This window comes from Fukomys damarensis, unplaced genomic scaffold, assembly GCF_012274545.1.
Source record: "Fukomys damarensis isolate Sample0158 unplaced genomic scaffold, DMR_v1.0_HiC HiC_scaffold_2, whole genome shotgun sequence".
In the NCBI taxonomy this organism is placed as follows: domain Eukaryota; kingdom Metazoa; phylum Chordata; class Mammalia; order Rodentia; family Bathyergidae; genus Fukomys; species Fukomys damarensis.
This window is the reverse complement of record NW_022900914.1, coordinates 38,655,661-38,663,812: the sequence shown is the minus strand read 5'-3', so window position 1 is coordinate 38,663,812 and position 8,152 is coordinate 38,655,661. Positions and strand designations below refer to the sequence as shown.

The 8,152-nt window shown below is 38.1% G+C and overlaps 1 long non-coding RNA gene across 1 annotated transcript in view; it reads left to right on the top strand.

Moving 5' to 3' along the window:
- Positions 1-8,152, top strand: part of LOC104852210 — a 71,254-nt gene that overhangs the window by 7,559 nt on the left and 55,543 nt on the right. The window contains exon 2 of the long non-coding RNA XR_004517453.1: positions 3,213-3,249. This is a non-coding gene — a long non-coding RNA (uncharacterized LOC104852210). The remainder of the gene's footprint in view (positions 1-3,212; positions 3,250-8,152) is intronic.

Below are 8,152 nucleotides of genomic sequence, written 5' to 3'. Positions count from 1 at the left end.
CTCTCTCTCTCTCTCTCTCTCTCTCTCTCTCTCTCTCTCTCTCTGTCTCGATCTTGGTGTCTTGCCCAGGATGGCCTTCACCCCTGGAAAACAATCCTTTTGCCTCAGCCTCCCAACTAAGACAGGTGTATGCCACCACAGATGGCTATTTCTTTCTTCTGATCACAAAAAGGACTTTGGATAATGGAAGAGATCATTCAGATTTCTGAACAAGGATTAAAATTATTTCCATGGGAAGATCTCAGTACTACCTAGAGATAGATAACCCCTGTTATTTTCATTTTACTAATGTTGAAATCAACACCCAGAGATTAAATGATCTACCTTAAGTTACAAACCAGCAAACAGTAGCAGCCACAGCACAGTGATCGAATCCACACATCTTGTCTTACACTTCCTGCTTAAGCACTGATTCCATCTCCTAAGCCATTAGGCAGATCTACATTGAATGATAAGCATAAACTCCAGAGGGTGGAGCCACAACCTTTCCAAGTGTGCCCATTCCTCATGTATTTGATACATCTTTAGGCCTGACAAGCTTGTGACCTCGGAACATGGGCATGCAGCTTGATGTCCAAACTACAGCCCTGAGCGTAGGGATCTGGGAAGTCCATTCCTTCATTGGAACTGCCTCCTCCCCACCTCTCTCAAACTCAAGGAAGGCCCAGGAGTTGCCTGTTGTCTCCATCTGTCTATCAGGCCTCCTTCCAGGGCCTCGGAGGAGCCTTGGAGGTGTATTCATATAGGCATATTTGTGAAATTCATAAATATTTAAATTACCAACAGCTATGACCTCTGCTACTTCTAAGCCTTCTCACTTTCCCTATATAGGTTGGTTTTTAAGTGGCCGTGGGCCTTTTTCTAGGATCTGGTTAAGAGGAAACTGTTGGAAATGGGATAAAGGGATTGAAAATGATCAAAGTATGGTATATACATGTACTAATCCCCCAAAACAGGGGTAATCATGTTGTATTGCAAAAATACACTAATAAAAAATAAAAAAGAGGAAAGTGAATACCACATATGCTAGACCTCAAAAAACTTCAAGTTTGAGATACAATATTTTTAAGAGCTTTATTCAAGTATTATTATTAATGTACAAAAAAACCCCACATATTTAAAGTGTACATTGTTTTGGTTCTGTATTGAACCTAGGGCCTTTACACTGAGCTATATTACCAGCCCTTATTTATTTATTCATCCATTTGTTTAATTTTGAGACAGTTGCCAAATCACTAAATTGTCTAAGGTGGGCTTGAACTTGCAACTCTCCTGACTTAAGCTCCCTGAGTGTGCAGTGTGATGAATTTTAATTTATGACTAGCTTAAGTAACCATCACCCGATCAAAATAATGAACGTATCCAAACATTTCCTCATATCTCTCTGAAAATCTCAAAAATTTTTGATGTGTCTTTGTAATTTCTCCTTCTTGCCTTCACCCCATCCCCAGGAAATTGTTGATCTGGTTTTTGCTGGTATAAATTAGCTTGTGCCTTCTATAAATGAAACCAAACAGCATGTGAAACTTTTTGGTTTTTGTTTTTTTTGTTTTTTTGTTTTTTCTATTGTAGGAGGTTGAAACAGGATCTCACTTTAGAGTTCAGGCTGGTCTTAAACTCACTATGTAGGCTAGGCTGACCTCAAACTCGCAGTGATCCTTCTGCCTAAGCCACCCAAGTGCTGAGATTACAGGAGCCACCACACCTGCTTGGTTTGGCTTTTTTCAAAATAATTATATTATTGGTTTATCCATGTTGATTTTATGTTGTTGTATCAACAGCTCATTCTTTTTTATTTCTAAATATCTCAATTTTTAGGATATGCCAATTTGCTTATTGATTCAGTTGTTGAGAGATACTTGCATTGTTTCTAATTTGGGGCTATTACAAACAGAGGTGCTATGAACATCTTTGTACAAATATGTATGTATGTATTTTGATAGTCATATGCCTTCTTGGATAAATACTTGGAAGTAGAGTGGCATTGGCCTGGGGATTTAGCTTAGTGGTGCTGCCACCTGCCCTGTAAGTGCAAGGTCCCAAGTTTGATCCCTGATGGCAACAAAATAATAATAATAATTATTATTGGAAGTAGAATGCCTAAGTCATGTGATAGGTGTATATTTAATTTTTGAAGTCAAGTTAAAGTGGTTGTGCTACATTTCTAGTAATGTATGAAAGTTCTACCTTATCCATCTCTTTGCCAGTAATTAGTATGATTAGTCTTTTATTTTAGCTATTCTAATAAATGCAGTAGAATATCATTATGGTTTAAATTTACATTTTCCTAATTGCTAATGATATTGCTTATCTTTTCATGTGCTTATTTTCCAGACTTACAACTTCTCTATGAAGTTTTTTTTTTCAAATCTTTAGCTCATTTTAAAAATTTGGGTTGGATTATGGTGGCACATACTGGTAATCCCAGCTACCAGGGGTGCCAAGGCAAGAGGACTGTAAGTTTGAGACTGACTGGACAAGTTTGCACAATCTTGTCTCAAAATAAAGAAATAAAAATGCTGGAGATGCACCTCAGTGGTAGAGCAGTCACCTAGCATGTGTGAGACCCTGGTTTCAATTCCCAATATTGTAAAGAAAAAAATGAGTTGTTTGTGTTCTTTGTATTTCATCTTGAGAGTTCTCTGTATGTTTGGGGCACTCCCAGGCATGGTCTCACTCCACGGGGTCAGGGTGGTACAATCACTTTTCAGAATATTTCCAAAGCTGACTACTGATTTGAATGATGCCATCCATGGGACATCCAGCCCTGTGTGGTCCACAGCGCCCTGGGCCAAAGTGGTCTCATTCCTTCTCAGGGCTTTTCTTCTAGCATGATGGGTGGAGGAAAATAGTTCAGACCTGCAAACATAATCTTGCCTATGGTTCTGTCTCACAATCTCGCATGAGCAAATACCTTAACAAAAATAAACCTCCACCACTTAGGAACTCCCATTTTCAAGGCCACTCCAGTCCAGATTCACAATCAGAAAAGCAAAAAAAAAACAAAAAACAAAAAAAAACCCAAAACAAAAAACACAAAACTTCCTTGCTCTGAAAGTACATAGTTCTGCTCCCAGTTGATATCTCCAAATGAAAGGCTTAATAGTTTAAAGCTTAACATTTGGACCCTTCAGATGCTTTACAACTGCCTGCAGTTGTCTTCACATTGATCCCAAAACAATTGATGATTCCTGCTTGTTTGCATTTTTCAGGTCCTATTTTGGCAACTCCCAATGCAGAACATCAATAGTAAGTTAATTTTTTCAGTTTCTCCAAACACTAAAGTTATTTATCTGCTGTATACTAATATACATATATGCAAGTACTTATTAAATATAAAATTTAAGGGCCGGGGATTTAGCTTGCAAGCGCAAGGTCCTGAGTTCGATCCCCCCATGTGTATATATATTATATATATTTATTTAGGTTATAATTACTATATGATATATCACATATATTTATATTCTCAACTCTCCTTTCTAAAAATCTTCTGGTTGAAGGAAGGCTTGAGGGAGGGGGACTTGGAAAAATCTAGATCAATGAACAAACATTCTGAAGTTTGATTTTAAGCCTAACTTCAGGCCATTTCCAAACACTGATGCAACTCTGATAGAATTGTGAGAGCCACTCTACACAGAGCCAAGAAGTCAGTGGCAGAATGTTTTCTCCTTCTAAACTTTTCCTGCTCTTATAACCTACAGTTGTGCAAAAAACAAAGAAAGGTATTATAGAGGGACACAAAGTAGGAAAAGTCATGGAAATCAGAGCTAAAGTGATACAAAGGACTCTCATTTATATGAGATAGTTACAAGGTTACAGAGCACACAGGGAGGTAAGGGAAGTCACTGCTCATTCTAATCAACTGATATGAATATTAGTTATATCTCTTGGCACTGGCAACCTGCAAATATTTCCTGAGCTTTTACCATTTTTTCTGTCTTAACCTCCTGTTTGTGGTAATTTTGTGCTCAAGTTAGAAAATTTTCAAGTCATTTTTCCACCAGAATTTTATTGCAGAATTTTGAAAAAAGTTTGGATGCTGAAACTAAGTTGCTCAAAAGTCATAGTCGTTTGGGAACATGCCGTGGTACTGACAGGCAAGAGAGCTTTTTAGAGATGAGACCTAGTGGAAGCTGATTAGGTCATGGGAGCATCACCCTCAGGCAGAATTCACATATGCAGTTCTTGAAGTATAAGCGCTCACAAGAGTAGGTTGTTATAAACTGAAGCTGCCCCATGTGCTTGGCCCCTTCTGTATATATGCATTTCCCTTCCCAATTCTTGGCCATGTTGTAACACCCATGGAGGCCCTTGCCAAATGCCAGCACCATACTTTTTGGGTTTTCCAACCACCAGAATTGTGAGCCAAATAGCCCTCTTTCCTTATAAACTATTCAGCTTCAGCTATTTTGTCATAGCAACACAAAATGGGTTAAAACAAGGATCAAAATGTATTATATCCCTTAAAGCCCCTGAGTGCTTATCATATCAATATAGCGTTGTTATCAACATCATCTTTTTCTTCACAAAGTATTCCTCCCATTTTTAGCATTAACCATGTGCCAGACCCCAAACTATGTACTTTATACATTATCTTTTTCAACTTATAGCAGCCCTACATGTTAATTATTGTTCCTTCTTCAAAAATTGAAAAACTGAGGCACAGAGAAATTAAATAATTTGTTCAAAGCCAGAAATTAGTAAATGGTGGAGTTAAATGTCAAGAGCCATTCTATTTAATTTTGGGGGAAAATCATTTCATAATTAAATTATGATTAGGGCTGTCTGAGGCCCAATGTCACCCTGCCCGTGAGCTGGCTATGGTATGTGGAAATGTAACTCCATGTACCTCTGGTCACAAGTTGAGGCCTCAATGGTCCATGATGATGTGATGCTCAAGGGCAAGATTGTATCAGCTGAAGACATCCTGGTTCTTTGAGAACTGAGTAGTAATAAAAAAAAAGAGAAAGGTTTCACTTGGGGGAAGGACAAATTGTTGTTAAAGGGATTAAAACAGACTGTAATAGTGGAGCCCAAGGACCATTTATTTTGGGGCTCTTAGACTTACTACTTACTTACTGCCTGATGATGTGAGATGTCGTGCCTGCTCCTGTCTGTCTCCTAGTCAATACTTACATTCTAATGTTCAATTACAAGATCAAGCTATGGATCAGGGTGATAGAAACAGATGGCATGATAGGGCTAATATAACTGCAGAAATGTTACTGAACATGGGACAATTTGCAAACATAGCCCAACTGTTGTAGTATACTTTTGAGACTTTTGGAAGTTTTTGTTTTGTTTTTTGGTGGGTACCTGGGATTGGACTCTGGACCTAATGCTTGTGAGGCAGGCAGTAGAACCACTGAGCTAAATACACTTTTTGAGACTTTTAAATAAATAGGACATATAATGAAAAGAGATTAGCTTGCTGTGCCCAAGGACAGGGCTCCTGTCCAATCTTTTCTTAAGGCATTGACCTCCCAGCACAATATGTACTTTGAAATTATGTCTCTGTTGTCTTTCTTTCTTTAGCCCTTGCTGTCCCCCTCTCTAGACAGATCAGAGGATTGATAAGCCTCCAGTAATTAAAAATCTGTTTAATCCCAGAGTCATGCATATAACTTCTTACCATATTCATTTTATTCAGTAAGTGATATTCATAGAAATGGATTTACCATGAAGCTGATGAGATTTAAGCACCAGGCTCTTGACTTGTCCAACCCCCTTCCAAAGGTTGGGAGTGGAGTTTCCTAACAATGTGTTCCCATTGTCTTGTGTTTTTGTAAAATAGCCGGTCAATTAAAATTCTTCACTCCTCTTCTATCATATGTATCTGCTCATCAAGTGCCATTAGAGTGTGGAAATCTGGGGAATTGTGCTGAATTGGGAATCTGGGAATATCTTTTATCTGGAATTTGTGTGATATTTTATGTTGTCCACAATTGTTTTTGCACACAGTGATGCTATTACCACCTAAGTTATATAGGCATAGCTTTTAGTAATACTCTTACCTCTCACTGTGCCAAGTCAAAGAGTTAAGTTTTTGGGTCAGGGATTTAGCCCAGTGGTTCCACCGCCTGCCCCACAAGCGCAAGGTCCAAAGTTTGATCCTGGTACAAAAAAAAAAAAAATTTACATTTTTAAAAATAGTTTAAAAGAGGGCCAGGAATTTAGCTTAGTGGTTCCACTGCCTGCTTTGTAAGTGCAAGTTCCCAAGAAAAGAAAATGACAGAAGTGTATTTGATCTGTCCATTTTATTTTATTTTTTATTTTTTGGGAGAGTCTGACACAGGGTCCCACTATATAGTTCAGCAGGTAATCCTCAAACTCACTATGCAGGCCAGGTTGGCCTCAATCCTCCTCCCTCAGCTTCTTGAGTAGTGAATTATGAGTATATAACACTAAGCTCAGTGGTCTGTCTATTTTAAAAGTCATTTGAGACATTTGGAAAGATCAGAAGTTAGCTTGAATTCTTTTTCTTGTGCTAAGGATCGAACCCACGGTCTCCTGCATGTTGGACAAGCACTCTATCACTGAACTGAACTTTTTATAGAAGACAAATGTCCTAAGAAATTTACATCATAATGAAGTACTGTCTTCTACCTATATGGAGGAAATTTCATTAAAAGTATTCCTGAAAATCAGGGCGTGGTGGTGCACACCTATAATCCCAGCATTTGAGAGCTGAGGCAGGAGGATTGCTGCAAATTTGAGGCCAGTCTGGCCTATAGAGTGAGTTCAAGACCAGCCTGAATTCATAGTGAGGTCCTTCTGAAAAAACAAAACAAAAAATTTCTGAAAGAAAATCTTGAGCTACAGTTATCATATTTGTATAAAAATTTAATACTACAGATTCATTCTCAAGAATATAAGGACTAGAGTGACATTTTGTTCCTGTAATTGTTTTTATTTTTTGTTGTTGTTTGGTAATGATAAATTTTGGTTTTAATATTCAGGGTATCTTACCCTGCCCAGGATGTCAGGTCATGAAGAAGGCTGCCCAAGGGGCAGCATAGCTGTGGGCACTGAACCAGAAAGATCCTATGGCCTATGCCCGCAACTAATGAGTGGGCTTGTGAGCAGCAGGTAACTCTCCAAGTGGACTTACTACAAATGCTGTGGATTCAGTCTGTATGCTCACTGTCCTTACTTAGGCAGCTGAGGTGTGTGTGTGTGTGTGTGTGTGTGTGTGTGTGTGTGTGTGTGTGTGTGTGTGTGTGTGTGATGTGTGTGTGTGTGTGTGTGTGTGTTACTGAGGATTGGACCCAGGGGCACTGATGTAGCACTGAGCTATATCTCTGTCCCTTATTATTTTTTATTTTGAGTGAGGATCTTTCTAACTTGCCCAGGCTGAGTTTAACTTGAGATCCTCCTGCTTCAGCTTTCTAAATTGATAGGATTATAGGCTGTATCACCACACCCAACTGAATCTTTGTAGACAATAAACATTTGTCCAGTTTCTGTATAACAGAAAGGCGATTAAGATTAGATTAAAAAACAAAAACAAAAGGATTTGTGTGGTAAAACAACCCAAAGGGCCAGCAGATACCAAACAGATTCATTTTCAAACCCATGTTAAGCCAAAACATAAAACTCAAAACAGTCATGTTCCCAGTTAAAACAGAAATACTCTGTGAGCTGTGGTGAGCTAAGTCCAACAACATCATTTAATAATATACTAAATGTCCCCTCTATCAGCCATGCTTAAATAGAATAAGGCAGTAATTATATCATTGATGTAGAAACACCAAGATACTATCTGAATGAAGTAGTAATTATATAGAAAGGGCTTGAGAGTGAACTTGACCAGAGAACATGTCATCAAGTTTCCTGGAAGAGTCATCGCTGTTGTAGCTGGATGATACTTGGAGATTCGTTATTCTATTCTTTCACCTTTTGTGCTTGAAATTGTCCATCAAAAGAAATGACTAAAAAGTAAATACATAAAAGGGTAGAAAAACTCACATAAAAGGGTGGTGCCTTTTTACTTCTCTAGAAGAAATACTATATAATTCAACAACAGGTTACAGAAAAAGTGAATATCTCTACAATCAGTACAACTAGCCTTTATTACAAACTAAATTCATATTCTTGAAAACTTTTACATTATTATATGTGTGTGTGTGTGTGTGTGTGTGTGTGTGTATAT